General features: G+C 52.2%; 1 protein-coding gene across 2 annotated transcripts in view; it reads left to right on the forward strand.

The window, feature by feature from the left end:
- Positions 1 to 21,502, forward strand: part of OSBP2 (oxysterol binding protein 2) — a 120,678-nt gene that overhangs the window by 32,527 nt on the left and 66,649 nt on the right. The window contains exon 1 of one of the 2 annotated variants that reach the window (XM_027956784.3): positions 17,944 to 18,066. The exons of the other annotated variant lie outside the window; for it this stretch is intronic. The gene's annotated coding sequence lies outside the window, so the exon portion shown is untranslated. Of the gene's footprint in view, positions 1 to 17,943; positions 18,067 to 21,502 lie in introns of those variants that run through there. 2 annotated transcript variants of the gene reach the window in all.

Below are 21,502 nucleotides of genomic sequence, written 5' to 3' on the forward strand. Positions count from 1 at the left end.
CGTTGTGTAACAATTTTTTAAAATTTACTTGGATTGCTCAGGGTCTCAGTTGCTGCCCACGGGATCTTTACCGCATCATGTGCGATCTCTTGCTGAGGTGCACAGACTCTCAAGCTGTGTGATCTCTTGTTGAGGTGGATAGACTCTCAGGTTGCGTGATCTGTTGTTGAGGTGCACAGACTCTCAAGTTGTGTGATCTCTTGCTGAGGTGCACAGACTCTCAAGTTGTGTGATCTCTTGTTGAGGCACAGACTCTCAAGTTGTGTGATCTTTTGTTGAGATGCACAGACTCCCAAGTTGTGTGATCTCTGGCTGAGGTGCACAGACTCTCAAGTTGTGTGATCTTTTGTTGAGATGCACTGACTCCCAAGTTGCGTGATCTCTTGTTGAGGTGCACAGACTCTCAAGTTGTGTGATCTCTTGTTGAGGCGCAGACTCTCAAGTTGTGTGATCTCTTGTTGAGGTTCACAGTCTCTCAAGTTGTGTGATCTCTTGTTGAGGTTCACAGTCTCTCAAGTTGTGTGATCTCTTGTTGAGGTTCACAGTCTCTCAAGTTGTGTGATCTTTTGTTGAGGTACGCAGATTCCCAAGTTGTGGCACTCGGGCTCTGCCGCATGTGGGATTTCAGTTCCCTGACCAGGGTTTGAACCCGTGTCCCTGGCACTGCAAGACTGATTCTTAACCAGTGGACCACCGGGGAAGTCCCTTCGATTGCGTCACTTTTGACGAGGCCCTTAACCTCGCTAAGCCTTTATTTCTTTGCTCCTCAAAGGGATGATCATTGCCTGTGTCTTCAGGTGGTTGTGAGGGTAAGTAACGATCATTGGCAGGGGCGTCCAGCAGCAGAGACGGCCACTGCAGAGGGCGGTGGCTCATGTAGGGAATCTGCCATTTTCCCAGGGCCATTGTGTGAGACTGCCTGAGGTAAAAAGGGTGTTCCTAAACATTTCCGGTTTTTGAGATAAAAACCTTTATTGTTTTGTAAAAAGATTGAATGGAAAAAAGAAAAGTGCAAACCATACTGAGAAATGAACAAAAGGGAGAAAAATCTCAAATCTACTAACCTAGAAATGATCATAGTTAAATCTTTACTGAATAGCATAGCAAACATTAATTTATGTATACAGATGCATTTTATATGTAATTTCACACCACTGGGAAGATTCACAATATTCAATATTGAAAATGGCTCATTAAATTCAACATGTTGCAGACATTCTGAGCCAAAAAAATATGCATCACTTTTTATTATGGAGGCTATCCAATATGTTTCATGAATGTATATCTAACACACATATACCATACATAGCCCCATGTTCGTATCACTCACCTTCCAACAATTATCAGTTCATGGCCAATCGTGTTTCACCTCATCCCATCTTCTGGTAACCCTCCGTTATTATTATTTTTTATTGTGATAGATACACATGACATAAAGCTCACCATTAGCGACATTTAGCACACTCCCAGCGTCGTGCAGCCGTCGCCTCTAATTCCAGAACACTTCCATCATCCCCAAGAGGAAGCCCCGTGCCCATTAGCGCTCACTCCCTGTGCCCCACCTCCCTCTGCTCCTGGGAACCACTAATCTGCTTCCCCACTGTTGTTTTAAACCAAACCCCGTCTGCAGGTATTTTACATGTCTCTCTAAAATCCAAGGACTCAGTGCTTCCCTGGCAAGCCAGTGGTTAAGACTCCAAACTCCCACTGCCGGGGACGAAGGTTCGATCCCTGGTCGGGGAACTAAGATCCCACATGCTTCGCAGTGTGGCCAACAAGTAAATGAATAATAAAAATACAAGGACTCTTAAAAGCATCAATTCGAGACCACTGTCACACCTGAAACAACAATTCTTTAATCTTATCACCTGTTCGGGTATCTAATTATAGTGCCTTTCTTCTTTCTTTGGCTGCACCCTGTGACACGCGGGATCTTAGTTCCCTGATCAGGGATCGAACCTGCACCCCCTGCATTGGAAGGCGGGGTCGTTAATCACTGGACCACCAGGAAGTCCCTGTAATGTCATTTTTAATAGTGCATGATATCCATTGGGTGGATATAGCACAATTTAATCAAACATTTTCTTAGCCATTCGGGTTGCTTGCTGTGTTTCCGTATTATCCTAAAAAAGCACTGGGACAAGCATTTCTGTGCTCACTTTCTCTTTTCTTTGACTGTGGTGTGATTATCTCCTAAGGGTAAATTCTTAGAGAAAGGATTACTGGGTTGAGTGCACACTTTCCATTTTGATGCTTGGCAAGTTATAAAGGTTGTTCCAGCAAACACTGCCTCAACAGAAAGTGCGCGGCATGGCTAAGGGAAGGTAAACCCACAAATACCCTCCCGTGAGCCTTGGCCATCATAACTTATCCAGACGTGCCCATGCTCATCCATTTGTATGGAAACGCCCCCATTGCACCGGGCTCAGGGTCTCCCAGATGCGATCACGGCTCACAGCCATCAGCTGATACTCACACTCAGGAGAAAAATGCCACGGCGCGCCTGCGGCCACAGCCCAGCCCAGGCAGCCCGTCCACGGAGGGAGGCAGGAGCTATCCTGGAGAGGGATGAATTCAGGAGGCCCCGAGGGCAGAGACAGGCTGATTTGCAAACACGCCCGTCAGGCTGGAAGCCGGGGACACTGGGAGGAAATCCACACTCTCCTGTGGAGAAGAGGAAGGAAGAGGGAACCGGCGGGAAAAATCATCCTCCGCTCTTGCTTCAACTTGACTCTCTGTGCCATTAAAACGTGACAGGAAAGGCAGCTTGAAAGAAGCAATGAAAACACTGCCGTGACGCAGCCATCGCCGCTCCCTCCCGGCTCCCCGCGTACATCCCCCGCACTGCCAGCTGAGAGCTCTCCTCCACTCAGCGTTACAGCATCCGTGTTCCGGGCTGGTGTTCTGCAGCCTTGTCTGTCCCTTTTTCAGGCCCGGCTTCTGTTCTGTGCAGAGCCCGGCCCCCAGCTTCCTCACCCCGCCGTCCTTCGGCTGACGCTTGGGCATCTTATGGTTCCAGCCTGCCGCACAGGTGACGGCCCACGGGCCCTGTCGCTTTTGCGGCTCCCTCTCTTTGCTGATGCCTCCCTAGGAAACGTTGTGCTGGTCTTGACTCTCCTCTCCCCTGGCCCCATTGTTTCGAAGAAGGAAACGTATGAGTTCTGGTGACCCAGAGAGCGCAGGTTTGTCAAGCGTAAGTCGAGTAGCACGACGTGCGTGTGTATCATCTAGAATGCTCACACATTGTGGGCGCATGATCAAACCTTTTATCGCACGGAATACATGACCGTTAGCAGCTTGGTCGTGAGGCCTATGGGTTCTTTGAAAACCGGTACGACCTTCTACGGGGCTTCCCAGGTGGCTCAGTGGGTAAAGAACCTGCCTGCGATGCAGGAGATATGGGCTCGATTCCTGGGTCAGGAAGATCCCCTGGAGGAAGGCAAGGCAACCCACTCCAGTATTCTTGCCTGGAGAGTCCCATGGACAGAGGAGCCTGGTGGGCTACAGCCCATGGGGTGGCAAAGAGTCGGACACGACTGAAGTGGCTGGGCACACAGGACCTTCTACTCCCTCTCTGTGCCTGCGGTCAGCACATCCCACAGATGTTTGACAGGTGCTCCCGAAAGGCAGCCCCAGGCAGCCCTGCCTGCTTCCAGCCTCCGCCGTCCAGGCCCCCCTGCACCTCCAGGGCTGCGTGCAGCTGCGGGAGCTGGACAGATGAGACTCTGAGTAACAGGGACCCATGCCTGCCCTTCCCTGAAAGAGCACCAGAAAAAACAGGAAGCACTTTAAACAAAAAAAAAAAGTTAATTATTCTTGGCGGTGCTGGGTCTTTGTTGCTACGAGTGGCCTTTCTGTAGCTGCGGGGAGTGAGGGCTGCTCTTTGCTGCGGAGCCTGGGCATCTCACTGCAGTAGCTTCTCTTGTCGTGGCTCCCGGGCTCTGGAGCACACAGGCTCAGCAGCTGTGGCGCGCGCGCTTAGTTGCCCCAAGGCACGTGGGATCTTCTGGACCAGGATCTGAACCCGTGTCCCATGTATTGTCAGAAAGATTCTTATCCACTGGACCACCAGGGAAGTCCAGGAAGCACTTTTTAAACTTTTTTTTTTTTTTAAGATGGAGCATTTTAAAAATCTTTATTGAATTTGTTACAATACTTCTTGTTTTTTGGCTTCTTGGTCGTGAGGCATGTGGGATCTTACCTTCTTGATCCATGATCAAACCTGTAGTCCCTGCATTGGAAGGCAAAGTCTTAACCACTGGATCGCCTCAGAAGTCCCAGGAAACACTTTTTTTTTTTTTTTAAAAAAAAAAAGCATGTCCAGTTTCTTTCCAGAATGAAGTAGCAATAGACCCGAAGGGACAGCGGAGGGCTGTCTCGAGCTTGGGTGATGGGGCGCCTTTGCTGATAGGTGCCCCGCCCGACGCCCCCTGCCCAGCCCTGCCCTTTGCTTCTCCTCCTCTCACGCCTGGTCCAGCTCCTGTTACACAGAAACCAGCCCACTCCCCTTGCTTCAGACGCGCTTCCTGCTCTTCCGTATTCCTCAGCTCATTATTTTCCCTCTTATAGAGCATTTCAGGTGTGCCAGTCAGATTCTCAATTTAATACGAAGCGAAAACTCTTAATCTGTCTGTAGTCTATCTAAAACCAAATGAAGGGGCCCGAACAGCATGATCTCCTGGGCTGAGCACTCAGTCCATACGGGGCTCACAGGCCCCAGCCAGCAGAAAGGCACGGTTATTTAGTGTGAGTTTAAAAACTGCGAGTCGTCCGGTGCTGTTTGTCTCTTTCCCAGTGCCAGCCCTTTTGCAGTAAATGTGCCGCAGTGATCCGTCTCCTCTCAGAAAATGGCCAAGCGGTTGTCCAGAGAGGGTCCTAGGGCACATTCGGTCACCAGTGAGCGGTGGAGCTGCTAACACTCTGAGCAGCATGCTGCCCTTGGCACAGCCCCTGCGGAGTCGCGACTCGTCATGTGTGAGATGGGGACACGCGCAACACGGTTGTGACTCTGCGTTTCCCACCGCCTGCTGCAGTGCGCTCAGGCCACTGAAATACCGCTAAGCCCTTTTGGCTTAATCCCCTTGGCATTCGTGGATCTGACTTCTGTCAGACCACTGCGTTTCAAGCAACCCAAAAGTAAATGCCATGTCCCAATTTTAATATTAAAAATGTATTTTTCTTGTCCCGCTAATACACACACAGAGGAAAGAAGTAGCAAAAGTCGTGCTCACGGTGGAAAGCAGCGGCCCCTGCACACAGCCTTCGGTCATTCCTGTGTCATGGTCCTTGCCACACACCGAGTCGTTTGTCCTTGGGCTCAGACCCCAACCTGAGTTGTGGGTGTGAGCAGGCCGGACTTGGGGGTCTCCTGGCCAGGGTACCCACTGTCCACCTCTCCACTGGAGCCTGCGCTCCTCAGACACACGCCTCTTGCTGTCTCTGTGTGTAAGGTGACTGCGGGTGGGCCGGAGCATTCTGTCCTGGGGCCAACCAGAGGGAGAGAGACCCATGGAGGAGCACACCCCGTTTCTTCTCCCTGCACCCTGCCACCAAGGCTGACCCTGGGCGGAGCTGGGTCTGGTGCAGACATGGCTGGGGCAGCGGCTCAGTGAGTCACGAATGGTCTGCTGAGAGGAAGGTGCTTTACCCCTGTTTACAGGGGCGACCTCAGCGCCTTGCCCGAGATCTCTGTTAGGAAGTGGGGATGCTTTGATCAACATCTGTCTGCTCAGCTAGACTGCTGGCTGCCAGGAGTGTGCAGAGCGCAGGGCCTGCCACATAGTAGGTGCCCAGGATTTGAATGAGTGTGTGAGCAGTGGTGCTGAAATCCTGATGTAGAGTTTTTCAGCTCGGAGCTGTGCTTTGCCACATTCCCTGGATGAGGACCCAGTGAAGAGCAGGAGCAGAAAGCGTCGTTTTCCTTGCTGCCTGGTGGGAGAACCCAAGAACAGGGAGCTGTGCTTAGACACTGACCCTGGAACTTGAAAGAGTCACTGCGGCTTCCCCAGAGCCCAGGCACGCTCCCGCCTTCTTGGGATTGCCTCTGTTCCATTGCATTGAGCCTGGGGAGAGGGAAACGGGCCACGTGAGTGGGATTTTCACTGGCCATCGTGCTGGTGTCCTTTTGCCTAAAAGCAGCTAAAGAAGATAATCTATAATCACAAATTGAATTCCGTCTGAAGAACACCTCTGCCTCATGCAACAGTCAGTCCTGGCCGGTTAGGGCGGGGATGCACCGGGGAACCTGAACGGTGGCCCCGAGCGTCATGGTGGCCTCATGTGGGCTGATGGCGAGGGGCGGGTAGGGTCTTCTCAGTGAGGGAAAGTGGGGCCTTCCCAGGGGACAGCTGGGCCTTCAGCAGGCCACGTGGGAGGTCTGACCACGTGAAGGTGCTGGGTCTTATGGCCTCGGAGGCTTGCAGCAGCTGCCCCAGCTGCCTGGTGTGGAGCACAGGGTTTCTCGGTGGACAGCCTTTCTCTGTCTCTCTCTCTTTTCTAAAAGTTAGCTTTCATTTTTTAAGATTGAGATATCATTTTTTAAAATATTTGTGTATTTTTATTTGCCTACATCTGGTCTCAGTTGCCACACGCAGGATCTTTTGGACTCTGCGCGTGGACTCTCTAGTTGTGACGTGCAGGCTCAGTGGTTTGGGCACATGGGCCAGCATGTGGGATCCCAGTTCTCTGACCAGGGATTGAACCCAAGTCCCGCAAACTCTTAGCCACTGGAGCACCAGGGAAGTCCCCCAAATTGAGATTTAATTGATGTACCACCTCATGTAAGTTTAAGCCGCACAGTGTGTTGATTTGACACATTCGTGTATTTATTTTCTTCTTCTAGTTCTATTGATGTCTTTGACGTTCAGCGCTCTATAAGTTTAAGGGGTACAGCATCACGATTTGATGGACACCATCCTCTTTGGTGTTCAATACGTGTTTGTTTTAATGCTGTTACTGAGCATAATCAGTTCAGTTCAGTCGCTCAGTAGTGTTTGACTCAACCCCATGGACTGCAGCACACCAGGCCCCCTGTCCATCACCAACTCCCAGAGTTCACTCAAATTCATGTCCATCAAGTCAGTGATGCCATCCAACCATCTCACCCTCTGTCATCCCCTTCTCCTCCTGCCCTCAATTTTTCCCAGTATCAGGGTCTTTTCAAATGAGTCAGTTCTTCCCGTCAGGTGACCAAAATATTGGAGCTTAAGCTTCAACCTCTGTCCTTCCGATGAATATTCAGGACTGATTTCCATTAGGATGGACTGGTTGGATCTCCTTGCAGTCCAAGGGACTCTCAAACCATCTCCTCCATCACCACAGTTCAAAAGCACCAATTCTTTGGTGCTCAGCTTTATTTATATTCCAACTCTCACATCCATACATGACCACTGGGAAAATAGGCATGCCATAACCAGCTATGGGCTTCCCAGGTCACGCCAGCGGTAAAGAATCTGCCTGCCAGTGCAGAAGACATAAGAGATCCAGGTTCAATTCCTGAATCAGCAAGATCCCCTGGAGGAGGGAATGGCAGCCCACTCCAGTATTCCTGCCTGGAGAATCCCACGGACAAAGGAGCCTGGCAGGCCACAGTCCACGGAGTCGAAGAGAACCAGACACAACCGAGACTCTGAGCATAGCTGCCTATATTTAAACTGTGCAATTTGGTAAGTTTGATGTAAGTACATGTCTATGAAACCGCCACCTCAGTCAAGATTAGGGACATATCTACCACCCCATACTGCGCTGTGTCCAGCCAGTCCGACTTCCCCAGGCCACACTGAGCTGCCCAAGCACAGTGACACTCGATTTGCTGGAGTTGTGTGCGAGTGGACTTGTTCGGGAAGTCTCCTCTCGCCCTCCGTTCGGCCTCTTTCGCCTGGTATACCTGTTCTGAAATCCACTCACGCTATGCGCGCGTCACTGGCTTTCCCTGGAGATGAGCCGCAGCTCACCCACTGCCTCCTGCCTCAGGGCGTTGCCAGGACCTGGCTGCTGCAGGTGGAGCCGCTATGAACATTCGTGTCCAAGCGTTTGCGTGGACATGTGCCTCCCTTTCTCTTGGGTAAATACCCAGGGGTGGCCTGCCTGGCTCAGAGGGTAGATGGATGTTTAACTCTCTAAGCAGTTGCCAAATTGTCTTCCAAAGTGGTTCTACGATTTTGTATGCCCACCAGCAGTGTGGGGGAGCCCAGGCTCAGGGAGACCGTCAGCCTACCCAGGAAAAGCAGGGGAAGTGTTCAAGTCAGGTTTCCTTGACGAACACACTCATTTTGCCATTTTTAAAGTTCTTTTTAAAAATGTATGTATTTATTCTTGGCTGCACTGGGCCCTCGTTGCTACGCACAGTCTTTCTGTACTGCAGTGAATGGGGGCTACTCTTCACTGCAGTGCGGGGGCCTCTCATTGCGGCGGCTTCTCTGGTTGTGGAGCAGGAGCTCTAGGCATTTGGGCTCCGTGATTGTGGCCCAAGAGCTTAGTTGCTCTGCGGCAAGTGGTGGAATCTTCCTGCACCAGGGATCAAACCCACATCCCCTTCATTGGCAGGCGGGTTCTTAACCATTGGACCACCAGGGAAGCCTTCATTTTGCCTTTTAAAAATGACTGGACATTTATCTCAGGCGTTACAGCATTTTGTATGTCCTCTTTGCTTCAAAGAACAAGGGGCCTGTGCGCAGATCACATTCATTGGGACCCCTAGTGTGGAGGCGGATCAGGAAGGTCACTGTAGATACAGACTGTGCCTCTTTTCTTTCCCCCGGGGCCTGAAGCACCACATCTTACAGTAAACAAGTAGCTCTGCAATACCGCTGATACTGTCGCCCCCAAAATATGACTGATCGTGTAAAATCCTTGCCTTAGGGAATGTTTGAGCGAGAATGCAATTCACGGAGATTCGTTACTTTTGGAAATAGAAAAACCATGATACCTTGATGCAAAACACGCCTTTTCTCAAGCTGGTGTTCCTTGCTGACCCTGTCCCTGGGACCCAGAAGCTTCCCAGAGCCCTGCCACTTCGGTCAGCCAGGCAGTGCTGGAGCAGACTGCCCTGTCTGAGGAATGAGGGTGGTCACTCAGGACTGTGCTAAGGGAAAGTGATCCCCAGGACTTGAGACCCGCAGAATGACTACTTTCTCCCACGAAGAGGCCTCAGAAACAGCCATTTTTGCAGACCATGTTTGTCCTTTGATGAGTTTTAATCATAGATCTGGAGCAGGCAGTGCCTTCTGAGTTAGAAAACTTGCTTTCTTGCTAAATTTTATGGAGATCAGTGTATTTTATTACACAACAAATGCTTACTGCACATCTCTCTGTGCCAGACAGTGTTGGAGATAAAGATTGAGTGGAAAACAAAACCAGTCTGTGCAGCCAGGGACCTCACTGCCTGCTGGGAGAAGGCAGACGGAGCCACAGACAGTCATGGCGGATTGTGTCTGACACTTGACCGGGGCAAAGCAAGCACAGTGAAAGGCACCTAACCCAGTCTGGATGGTCAGGGAAGGCTCCCTGGAGGAGGTGATGCATAAGCCAAGACCCAGAGGGCTGATGGTGAGTGGAGTGCCGTGAAAGTGAGGCTCAGAGCGGGCCGAGAACATGGCCGTCCTGAGCTGAAGACAGTTCTTGGTGGGAGAGGAGGAGCAGGGAGGAGTGGGGAGGTGAGGACGTCCCAAGATGAAGCTGGAGAGACCAGCGGGCCAGATCCTGGGTTGTGAAAGGTCTTCCCAGCCAGGTTCCCCTCTGGACCCCAAGGGCTGGTGGCGGGAGCCTCATCTCTACTCCTCGGGCGGCAGGTGGCGAATGTGTCAGAATGAGGCTGGACGGTGGGTGGCAGAGAGGCCAGTGGATCCAGGTGGCAGGTGATGCCCGCCAGGGGTGGTGGCCGTGGGGAGGGAGAAGAGTACCGGGATCTGAGAGAGCCTCGGGGCAGAGCCGGGCTCTGTCCTGCCTGCTGCTTGTGGCGTCTGAGGTGCCAGAACCCAACTGAACTGGGATCCTGGCTGTGCCACCTTCTAGCCACACGACCCAAGACAAATGATCTAACCCAACCCCCTCCCTGAGTAGGCGGTGGCTCCCCACTCCGGTGTTCTTGCCTGGAAAACTGCATGGACAGAGGAGCCTGGCGGGCTGCAGTCTATGAGGCCACGACTGACAGACTAGGCAGCAGAGCCCCGTCCCCACTCGGCCCATTCCTTTATTTCGAAGAGTCGGGCTCTGTGAGGACGCATAAAGTGTCAGCACCGCCTGGCCCACGTGGTGCCAGTACAGGCGACGGTGGTGATTGGGGGTGAGGGGAGTTTGATGGGCTGCAGGGTGTCCTGCGGGCTAGGAAAGGGGAGGGGAAGGCATCCTGCCGGCCCCTGGGGGTCTCCCGTTTCCCTGGTGTCCCATCAGCCCCTCTGGAATCGCTGCCGGGGCACAGCGTGCGGAGTCCCACCCGGTTCCCAGGGAGCCTCGTGCTGCAAGGATAACCTTCAGCAGGGAGCCCCCAGGCCCTGCCGCGTGGCGAGCAAGTGGTGGCCACGCGCTCAGAGCGGGCCCTGGGCTGCAGGCACTCAGCGTCCTCTTTCCAAAGGCCGAACGTGCTCTCGGGTGGCTGACAGACCAGCCAAGGCCTTTGGTGTGATTGACCCTGACAGACGCCACAAGGAGCATAAAACAAGTCTGCCAGCTCAGGCTTGCAGAGCTCCCGCAATGACACGTGCCCTTTCATGTAAAATTAGATTACCCCCCTGGCTCCAGCATAATGAGTCTCTAATGCCGGGGACCGTGGTAATTAATAAGTTGTAAATGTTGATTTTTGGTTCAAGGCTTCTTAGGGGAGGGGGTGAGTAATTAATTTTAATAGCTTTGTACAAATTTACATGAGATATCATAAAAGGGTGAAAAAAACAGGCTCGACATCAGCTCATTGAGGGCACTCACTCTGCTGGCTGCCTCAGAGCCCGAACCGTGGAGGAAGAGTGAGCGTGAAGGGGTGCTCCTGGGGCTGGTGCGGCAGCTTCGGGCTGCGGCAGCCTCTTGAGCGAGCCGCAGCCTGAAGGGAGGCTCCTGGAGGGTGCACTGTGCCGTCTCTGAGGTGCACCCTGGAGGCCTCAGGGAGAGGTTCTGAAAGGAAGCCCAGCGCTGACCAGAGGGGAGGCCCTGAGCACATGGTGACCGCATCCCTGATGCAAAAGCCAGGACTTCTGGGCTGTGAGATCAGCCCTCTCTTAAAAACGACCTGGCCCATCTTCTTTCCAGACTGCACGTCTTCCACTGTTTCCAGGGGCCAGTGGCCAACACACAAGGGCGAGGTTTCCTTTCCGTTGACCCCACCAACTCAGGTCAGATACTGCAGAGAGAAAAGATCAACCTTCAGAGCACACAAATATCAGGAGAGAAACACAGGACACAGAAGAGCCCCTGGGGCCACCTGGGGCCGCTCTGAGGGGTTCAGCACTGGAACAGGCATTTGCTTGGGCTCTCCAGGCCCCTGGAGAACCCTAAGGGGAGGGAAACGTTTGATTGGAGGTGGTTTGGGTGCAGCCCTTCCGGAAGGCAGCCCCACGGACAGGAATTCTGATGGACAGACCTCAGTACTAACCCCAAGAACACAGCACACAGCAAGATTTCCTTTCCTTGAGGTTCTTTCTCTGTAACAGCTTTGCCTCCTCCTCCAGTGGAAACTCTGTTCCCGTTTTAGAGTGTAGCTTAATTTGACTTTGTGCCTGTTGTTTGAGGGTGGCAGGGATGTGAATCTTGTGCCCTTCTCCACACACGCAACACTGGCAGTCATCTTAAAGAAACCGAGGTAGTGGGGGTGACTCCGTCCCCCTGGTCCAAGGCGGTCGGGCTGAAGGAAGATGATGTAGGCTCCTGGGGTTGGCAGACGCAGAACGTTTCGTTGTAGGTGTCCATAGGTGGTAGGCTCCGTGGGCTGGAGGTGAAGCTGGCTGGATGACACGCAGGGCTTGTTGTCGGGTTTGAGCCTCAGCCTGAGGGCATTCCCGGGTCAGGAAAGACTTTGGATATGTAGCCCCACATGACGCTGCTGTTGAGCCCAGTTTTTAGGGAGAGAGAGAAAGAAGGGATGGCAAAGACTGGACAGCCTGAAACGGCGTCACCCATTCTGTAGAAGTTTTAGCTGCTTGCCTAGTTTGCACACATACGTGACCTGTGACGGATTTGAGGGGAGGCAGGAAAGAGCAAAGCCAGGTGCCCTTGTTAGTCCTGAGGCTTCAGGATCTGCCCGTGGGAGCTGGATTTGGAGCGTGTGTATTTATGTGTTTCCTGCAGTTTCCACAGCTGTTTGCTCTTACAGCTTGTGTGCTGGCAGCTTTCAGGTCACGCAAAATAGCAGGACTGTCAGCAAAAGGCAAAAACCCACCCTAAAGGGATGGGCAAAGTGCCTTTTACTAAGGAGAGAGGGAGAGAGTTGGGGGAAGACTTGATAGGTTATTGGTTAGTTATTTGCTTCTTTTTCGGTTTGAGATGTAACTTTCTGAGACTGCACTGGCAAATGAGGTCAAGGGTCTTTTCAAGACCAGCAAGCTTTTGGATAAACCATTTAAAAATCAGTTAAGGGGTTTTTCTTCTGTTGTCTCTGTGCTTGCCTCGCTGCATAAAATGGCTGCCCTGAAACTAAGGGGACTAAGAGCTGATAATCGGAGTTGTAAAATTAATCATTTGACTGCGGCAGGCCTTAGTTGTGGCACGCAGGACTTTGATCTTTGCTGGTAAGTAAGCTGTTCATTAAAATTGATTGTTTTCTTTTCTCTATACATGTTTGAGACACTCAGTTCATATCAGAGAAATATTCCTCTTGAATCATTATCCTATTATGCAAATATATATTGTTTAAATTAATTGATTTGGCTATGCTGAGTCTTAGTTGCAGCCTGTGGGATCTAGTTCCCTGACCAGGAGTGCGGAGCCTCAGCCAAGGGACCACAGGGAAGTGCCTGGTAATTGTTGTTTTTTTTTTTGGTAATTGGTGTTTAAAGTCCATCGCTTGGAAGGACTTTGACAGTCAGGGCCAATATGATCCCTGATCCAACCACTGCCCTTACCCGGTTGTGAGACCTTACAAATACTGGAGGATCCTAGATACAGTCAGTCCTGCCTCTTTCTGGCATCCGTGCCATAGCTCTGTCCTGTGAAATACTTGTCGATCTTAATTCTACTTTGTGGATCGAGAAAAGCGTATGGAATGACAGAGTGCCTTAGCTAGCTCAGATTGGCAAGACAGAGACGGTCACGGTCGTCTCCCAGGGCTGGGCACAGGCCAGTGGGGGTTACAGAAGCCTTTGCCGTGAATGGCTTGGTTCAGAACCCAGCTAGCCTCCCTCTCTATCCCTAGTGGGTACATATCACCAAAGTCAGCAATAGAGCCAGAGGGCTGATTATTTAAAAAAAAAAAAAAAAATCTGTAAGCATTTATCAGAGCAGCAGGAAACTCAGTATTTAAGAACCAAGTACAGAAGCTTCAATCACCAGGGTTTGTATGATGAGAATGTCATTTATGAATACAAGTATTTTTTCATCCACCATCTGCAGTCTCGTTTACTGAAGAAACTGAGGTTATAAACCTTCTTGCAGTTGCTTCCTGCAGACATCCACTTGCAAGCCCACGAACAAAAGTTTCCATTTGTATTTTTTAATGAATCGTCTCTCCGGGGTTTAATTAGTCATTGTGGCTATGCATGAATCATTCATAATCTGGGTTTGCCACTAGCGCATGGCAGTGAAACTCAGATGAAGAGAAACAGTATTTTCCAGCAGAATGTAAAATGCTCTTTGGCCAATTATCATTGGTTGACATGTCTTATCGGGATAAATGTTGATTATTGGCAGCTGTTACATGTTTTGGTTTGGGTTCTTGTCTGTGGGGAGGAAAACAACACACAAGCCTCAAGTATCTTGTTTTTCTTTTTTTAAAAAAATTGTTTGTTTATTTTGGCTTCGCTGGATATTAGTTGTAGCACTCAGGATCTTCGATCTCTGTTGCCACACGTGGGATCTAGTTTCCCAACCAGGGATTGAACCCAGGCCCTCTGCTTTGGGACCGAGAAGTCTTAGCTCCTGGACCACCAGGGAAGTCGCCTCAATTATGTTCCTCACGGCATGTTGAGAACCCAGAGTCTAACACTCCCCAGCCCACCTGACATCAGAGAGGTACCTGGAGCCCACGAGAGTAACATTAATAATCACTGCCGCGTGCACCTGCCTGGCATTTCTACATGCTTTATGCGTCATCCTTCAAGTAACTTGCCTGCAGTCACCGAGCTAGTAAGTGGCCGAGCCTGGCTTTTGGACCCAGGTCTGGCTGTCCGCAAGTCCTCTGCCCTGTTCAGTCTACCATAGGTTGTATTTCAGCTAAAAGGATGATTTGAAGAAAGTGATTAAAAATCTTTCATGCGATTTGGGAAAATTCGCGGCCACTATTTCTCCTCTGACTGCTTCTGGCCTGCCCTCCCTCTTTCTTTCGTGGGCCACAAAATACACATATTTTAGGCCCTTGAACCCACCTGCCACGTGTCTTTCGTGCTTCGTTCTGTCTTTTCCATCTTTATTCTCTGGATATTTTTGATTAACCAAGCTTTGAGTTCATTAATCCTACTTTCTGCTTACCCCTTCTGCTATGGAGCTTAGTCAGTGAACTCTTGATTTCAGATACTGTATTTTTAAATCCTAGAAATATCCATTTGATTATTTTTATAGACTTCCAATTCTATTGAAATGCTCCATCTACGTACCCATCTTGTCCTTTCCTCTTTTTTTATTTGACTTATTAATCATCATTATTTCGAAGTTAACTTCTTGCCAGTCAAGCTGCTTGGGACACACTTGGCGTGCCAAGTGGTTCTTCTCACTGGCTCCTGACATTTCAGCCATCTGTATTTCTGAAAGTCCACATTTCTCATCTCTGGTTTCCCTGACTGCCCGTGCGCTCCGTGCAGGGAGAACACTAAGTTTCTGAGAACTTCCCAGGAGTTGTGGGGACATGCGCCTCCAGAGTTATGGAGGTTATCTGCTTCAGTTATCTCGGTTTAGAGCCGCCTAACTGAGAGTCCCTTGGCTGGGAAGTTGAACCCTACTTGGTCAGAAGCAGGGTGCTGGCATTTCAGGCTCATAACAGGGGCAGTGACAGTCTGTGCCAGTGTCTTAGGAGGAGTCAAGTGTCCAGAGAGGAGGCAGAGCGCAGGCGGCAGGCTGCCGTGGCGGGCCAGGAGGAGGAGGGCTAGGGTCAGGAGGAAAGGGGGGGCCAAGGGCCGGTAGAGCTGAGGCAGCCTTCTCGTGGGCGGGGAGGAGGGGCTGCACCATGCAAGAGCTTGGGCTTTCAGGGCCCAGCAGGGCACCCTGGGCTGGGAGGGCAGAGGGCGGGCCTGGCTGGGGTTTAACAGCCACACCAGCAATAAAGGCGGCCTTCCCGGCGGGGCAGGAGGGGCTTACTGGTTGTCAGCAGCAGTGGCAGTCGGTCCACCCACCAGGACGAGAGTGTGTAAGGAGGTCAAGGTGCAGGGCCTGAGCCGGGGGGCAGAGCGGGGAAGTCATTCTGGGGGCAGGAGTGTCATCCTGCTTTTGTGGACAAGAATCCGTGGCCTGTGTCCCAGTTCTTTAGGCTTTTCCAGAAGCTAGAAAATAACTGAATAGAAATTTAAAATCTTGCTGTATGACTTGGATTGTTTCTGTTAGTTCCAAATCGTGACTATCTGGGGGTCTTCAGTATAGATGTGGCCTGTCATGTCGGTAGAAATTCTGGGCTTTTCGCTACCGGGGTGTGTGTGTGTGTGTGTATGTGTGTGTGTGTGTGTGTGTGTGTAGAAATGGACTTCCCTTGGTCTCTCATTGGCCTCTGGGATGGTGAGGATGCAGGCATGCTGGTGATTGCTGGATATGCCATACATTAGACAAAGGAATTAAACTGAAGGAATCATTTGTTACAAAATGCTCAAGAAAGTCCATTCCGAGTGAGGAAATGCACCAAGATTTGAGACTCTCCTCAGGAGTGTCAGTATGTCCACCTGGCAGTTGTTGGGTGTTTGGAAGGTAGCTGGGAGGTGCCCGACCCCCTCGTCTGATGTCTGTGGCCACTGAAGCAGGAAGCCCACACAGCCCATTCTCCTGGAGCCTGACTTGCTTCTTCTTCTGTAAGATAGTGCATTTATTTACTTATTAATATTTGTTTATTTGACTGGGTCTTACTTGTGGCATGCAGGGTCTCTGAGGCACTGTGGGATCTTAGTTCCGCCACCAGGGATCATACCCACATCCCCAGTGTTGGGAGGTGGCTTCTTAACCACTAGACCACCAGGAGAGTCCCCTGACCTGTTTCTTATCTTTGGATTTTGATGCTATGCTACCTTAAAGGAGGAAAATGCTCTTGAAAGTCGTTTTCAAAGGAGAAAAAGAAGATGTTAAAAGATGGCTGAGGTCGTGATTCTGCTTGTTTGTAAGGCACCACGTGTGCCTTGTGACCCTTCTTGCTTGAGTGACAGTGGAAGGAGCCCGCACCCCCACCCTTTCCGTCCCGCCTCCCTCCTGCACGGCTGACGCCCACTCCTGCGCCCTTTGTGAGTGGTCAGCCCTGCGCTCTCTGTGTAGCTGCCACAGTCCATGAATGCTTAGCAGAGTCCCTCATGCCTGCTTGGACAGCATTTATTAACCTTGACTTGAACTCACTCCTTTGGTTTTCCCCTTCAACTGGAGCCTTGACCAAATGGTAAAAATGAAGTTGTCTTTGGACCTGAATTAATGAGGCATAAAAGTTGTTGTTCTAAAGAGAGTTAAAGCAGGAGTGGCCAGTTTAGGCCAGTGAAGGGAAGGGTCTCCTCATCCTGGACTCCAGAAAGGCTTGAGGGAGGTCATGAAGCAGGCGGGGTCTGGGTGACTGTCCATTCTGTGGAGCCCCCTCTGCTTGGCCAGACAGGCTCAGTTTTCTCAGACTTGCAACCAGAGGGAGCCCCCCGCCACACCCACCGTCTGCATGTCCCATAGGGAAGCTGAGCTTCGCTGAGCATGGACATGAGGGTGGCCAATGGTGGCCGTGTTTCTGGTCTGTGGCAGAGCCAGGGCTCCCCCATTGAAGTCTGGGACTTTCCTGGCCGGGGATGAGGAGCAGTGGGAGGGATTTGAGCAGAAATGAAGAAACGTGGAAGCAGTTCCGAGTGACGTCACCAGCCCCCCCCCCCCCCAGCAGCCCCATCTGTTGGTTGATTGATACTCTGGCACCAAGGATATGAGGGAGGGAATTGGATTCAGGTGAGGAGGGGACCCCTAACAGCCCTCCCTCCCTGGTTTCTGAAAGGAACTCTTAATCGGTTAACTCCTGGCATCCCCAGGGTGTATGACAGTGGGAAAAGGAGGGCTTGAGCCAAGGGCCACCCAAGGGCCCCTCCCTCTCTGGATTCTGGTGAAGGGCCAGCCTTCTTTGGCCTCGATGGGGCTGGGTAGCACCCTTATGCCGGGTCAGGTTCCGGGCCATGCTGGCGCATTTTAAGAGGCTGAGCTGCGCTGTCCGCCGCCGTCCTCGTCCCGCCAGGGAGAGAGCTAGCCTTTGTCTAGCCTGCTGGGCTGGGGGAGAGCTAGTCCCTGCTTGGGACCGGGCTGGAAGCAGCGTGTCCAGTCCTCCGGGGACTGGCGAGTGGCCTCGCGGGGAGCCCTTCGCTCTTGGAGAGCGGGACCCTGGGGGGCAGAGGTGGCCTCATAAAGCTGGTGAGGAGGAGGCTGGAGGAATGAGGACGCGCCGCGCCGCGCCCCTGCCGCGCTCAGGCTGACCGACCGGCGGGCGGAGCGGGGCGCGCGGCTCCTCTCGGCTCGGTGGCGCTCGGAGCGCGCGGGCTGGCCGCTGTCCGCGGTGCTGAAGGGGCGGCCGCGGCGGGGAGGCTGGCGCGGGGCCGCCGGGCAGCACACACCCAATCCGGGGACCGCCCTCCTCCTCCCGTGCTCGGCGCGGCGGTGGAAGCCGGCACTGCACCGAGATGGACTGAGAGCGCGGCGACGGAAAGGCGGCGGCGGCGGCGGCGGCGGCAGGAGCCCCCGCAGCCTCCGGGCCAGACCCGCTCCCACAGCCAGGAGCCCCTCCCGGGGGTGAGTAAGGGGCAGGCGCAGCCGGGTTGGGGCAGACGAGTACTGGAGCATGGGGCTCTCTTGGGCTTTAAAATTTCCCTTCCCCATTGTAAATTTCTTCCAGCCCTGATCTTGAGTAGCCTACAGGGCTAAGGGCTCAGATCTCTGCCCTGGTACTTCCCCAGCCCTGGAATAGAGGGCAGGTCCCTCTGCCCTCACAAGCCAGGGGACAAAGGGTTCAGCCAGAAGTCTAAGAACGGTTCCAAGGCATGTCCTCCTCCCAACCCTGGACGCAGCTCCCTGCATGGCACTGGGAAGGGCTGTTTGTCCAGGCTGTTGTCAGAAGGACAGCACCTTCTCCTCTCTATCCCCAGGGGGATGGCTCTGGGCAGCCTGGCCACTGGAATTCAGCCCAGACAGAGGCCAGCCATCTTTTAGCAGGGAAAACAGGCTTGAGCCTTCACTGGGGCTGCAAGTGAGAGGTAAAGACCTCCCCCTGCCTTCCTCCGGTCTCCTGACACCTGAGCTGCTATGAGCAGGAATTCAGGGGCAAGGGTCACAGTGCACCTGCCCGTTGCCAGTGGGCTGGACTCAGGCAGAGGAGCTCTGGAGTGGATACTGGGCAGGCACTCCCTGCTAGTGTGTGTGTGTGTGTGTGTGTGTGTGTCTATTTTCCCAGCACGCAAAGGGGATTTTAAACTCCGGTGGTGCCTGTCACAGGGAAAGCCCTTCTCCAGCCGGCCTGTGCCTCTGAGTAAGCAGTCTGAGGTCACGCTGGTCAACTACCCAGTCCGAGGAGCCCTGGGCTCCCTCCGTCCCTAAAGCTGCCCCCTGCCTTGCCGTCCGCTGGGGGGAGATGTGTTTAAACTTGATGGGTCACCTCTGCCTTCGATCCCACCAGCATTCGGTTCCCATCTCCATCACCTGGCAAGGTCAGACAGAGAGACCTCTTGATTCCTGCTGGGCGGGTTGTTGGGGGGCCTTTCCTGCCTCAAGAGAGGACTTTGGGTGTACTGGGGAGGTGAGGGGCTGGAAGGGAAGGGGAGAAGTCTAGCTGTGCCGGATTCCAAGCTGTGGGAGGTGCTTGTTCTACCCTTGGATGGGTGGAAGTGATGGATGTAAGTGAAGCTTCCAAATCTCGACAGGCTCGCGCTGGAGGACTGAGGTCTGTTTTTCGTTCCGTCTGTCTAGCCTAGGCTGTGGGCATCAGAAACTGCTATGGTGGGCAGCTTCCTTGGATCATGGGGTGTGTGATGGTGCCGATGAACGAGAGGTGCAGAAGGTGTGCAAACTGATGTGCTGATTTTAGGGTCAGTGTGGGCTGCAGTGGAGCTGCAGTGTTGACAGAAACGCATGCCAAGGATGTGCTCGCATTACTTGCATAAAGCAGACCGCTGGCAGCCAGGTCCCATTTATCTCTGACCAGTGTTCTGTAAGAGGAAAGGTCACCGGGGGAGAGCACGGCAACTGCACCTCCAGCATATACTCAGTTTACATTATTCTTGATTGTTTTTCTCGACCCCAGAGCATTTTTGTTTTGGGTAGGTAAGTTTTTTTCCTCTCACGTAAATACTTTGTATTTTGGCCAGGTGAATAAACCTCTTTAGATCTAGCATCATTGTCTGGAAGGATGACTGACACATAACTGTACTTTGACATCCTCGTTGACATCCTTGTTTCATTAAAGTACGAGGCTGAAAGTATATAATGGCAGGTCAGCTAAGCAGCAGGCCATTGCTTCTGCTTTGGGGAAACAGGGTTATTTGAGCTTCACGTGTTGTTTGTTTTGAAAATACATTTATAGCCCCAAAGTTTTCCATATCTAGATCCAATTGAGGTATGTGTATATTTTTAGCGTGCTCCACACCTGTAATGCAATCAGGCTACCTATTTTTATTCACAGTCTGAGCAACTTAAAACCTCCTCAATAATTAAGGTGGGCTCAAGTTCTCTGTAACTTAAGAAGATAACACCTGGGGGGTGCCTGGATGGTATGCAGTCTTAGACCCAACTCTCAGTCTCTGCTCAGAAGTCCTGCACTTGGTTGTATCACTTGCAAGCCTGCATCTGTGCACATCTGTCAAATGGGTATGAAAAGTAGGAAAGGAACCTTTCTGAATGGATTTCTCAAGGCCAAGGCAGAAAGTATAATGATATAACGATGAACTTTTATTTTGATGAAAGCAGTTGATCTTGGTTTCCTGGTGGAATGGTGTCAGGGATGGCATGACAGCTGTGTCATATAAGGGAATGAAAAGAGGCCCAGCTTTGTAGATTGAGAGAGCAGGGTTCAAGTTCCCATCTTTACCTCTTATTTATGGTATGCCGTGACGTAGCTTCTCTCAGCCTCAGTTTTACCATTTGTAAAACAGAGAAAGTTACAGCTGCCTAGTATGTGAACTTAGCACAGGACGGTACGTGCTCAGTGTTCTGCTGAATAATAATGTCCATAATGGTATATTATTATTATTATATAATACCCAACAATAATAATATCCACAGTTTACCACCACCGTTTTTGTTTTTGTTTTTTTTTATGTCTTGGCTGCACCACCTGCCACGTAGGACCTTAGTCCCCCGACCAGGGATCAAACCCACGCACTCTGCCTTGGAGGCGGGGAGTCTTAACCACTGGACTGCCCAAGAAGTCCCTGCCGCCGGTTAATAGGAGCATGTGAGTGTGCTGAGGCAAAGATCTCCACACGGCGGTGTTCGGTCTCAAGCCACCAGGCCGTGACAGGACTCAGTGGTTTGCCTTCAGGTAGCCTGGTCCCACCCTGGAGGTGGTCTTCAAGGTGAGGACTGTCCCTGGGTCTGAGGACATTGGTTGGCCAGTGGTGGAGCTCAGATAAAAGGACTGTTCTCCCCAGATGCCAAAGGCCACTAGGGGTCTCTGTCCAGAGAAGCCCCTTCCAGGAAAGGGTTTGTGGCTGCTGCTGTTCCCAAAGGTTCTCTTCTCTCTGAGACAGGGTTTTTTTTTCCAACAATGGTGTCTTCTCCTCCCACCTCTGTCCCACGTGCCCTGTGGTCACAGCAGCTGACTCTGGGTGGGAGCTCACTTCAGGCCAGGCTTTCCTGCCTGCCCTCCACCCTCATGTCAGCCCTGTGAGAACCATCACCACATCTGGATACAGATGAGGAAACTGAGGCCTGGAGAGGTTCGATCACAGGCACCCGAGGTCTGACCGCAGCCCCCGCCTCTCCAGCACGAGGAGAGGGCCCCCGGCGAGCCGATGGCAAGGGAGGGGCCGTCATCACCAGGCTCACAGTCCAGTGCCCAGCCTCACGCTGCACTGGCAACACCACGCTGGCAGGAGGAGGGGAGATGAGCGGGGGTCAGGGTGGGCCGGACAGGATCCCAGCAGGAGAGGGGTCAGCGTCCGAGACCTTCTCTTCCCAGCCCGCTGAATCAGCTCGTCCTCACGCCGGGGCAGGGCCGGGACAGCAGCGGCCGAGG

This window comes from Ovis aries, chromosome 17 (assembly GCF_016772045.2).
Source record: "Ovis aries strain OAR_USU_Benz2616 breed Rambouillet chromosome 17, ARS-UI_Ramb_v3.0, whole genome shotgun sequence".
In the NCBI taxonomy this organism is placed as follows: Eukaryota; Metazoa; Chordata; class Mammalia; order Artiodactyla; family Bovidae; genus Ovis; species Ovis aries.